Source organism: Cimex lectularius, unplaced genomic scaffold (assembly GCF_000648675.2).
Source record: "Cimex lectularius strain Harlan isolate CLEC.00 unplaced genomic scaffold, Clec_2.1 scaffold1471, whole genome shotgun sequence".
Classification (NCBI taxonomy): domain Eukaryota; kingdom Metazoa; phylum Arthropoda; class Insecta; order Hemiptera; family Cimicidae; genus Cimex; species Cimex lectularius.
In genome coordinates, this window is record NW_019393980.1 from 1 (window position 1) to 516 (window position 516).

The 516-nt window shown below is 41.1% G+C and overlaps 1 non-coding gene across 1 annotated transcript; it reads right to left on the reverse strand.

Annotated features, from left to right (window-relative positions):
• Positions 1–257: 257 nt before the first annotated feature.
• LOC112128145 lies at positions 258–376 on the reverse strand. Its single transcript, XR_002910877.1, has one exon. It is a non-coding gene; the product is annotated as a 5S ribosomal RNA (ribosomal RNA).
• Between the last annotated feature and the right edge of the window lie 140 nt (positions 377–516).

The window sequence follows — 516 nt, forward strand, 5'->3', positions numbered from 1 at the left end:
GTAAGAGATCTCAACCCTTCTGCTTCCACCCTGTCTTATAATACGTCCTGTACCTAGAAGAGTGACTCACCTAACCCAGCTATTTCATTTCAGAATTACCATTTAAAAACGGGAATTTTTTTTTAAATTTTATATTATTCTTATTTACGTGTTATGGATAATATGACCTAAACAGCAAACTAAAAAGTTACGCAATGTTTCGATTTCTTCCCCTACAGCAAAAAATAAACCGTAACCCGATAGAAATAAAAATAAAGAGCCAACAGCACGCGGTGTTACCAGGCGGTCACCCATCCAGGTACTAACCACGCCCGATGCTGCTTAACTTCGGTGATCGGACGAGAACCGGTGTGTTCATCATGGTATGGACGTTGGCGAAAAAACGGATTTCTATCGTCTATAGATGGTGTCCCCCTAGTCTGTAAGAGATCTCAACCCTTCTGCTTCCACCCTGTCTTATAATACGTCCTGTACCTAGAAGAGTGACTCACCTAACCCAGCTATTTCATTTCAGAA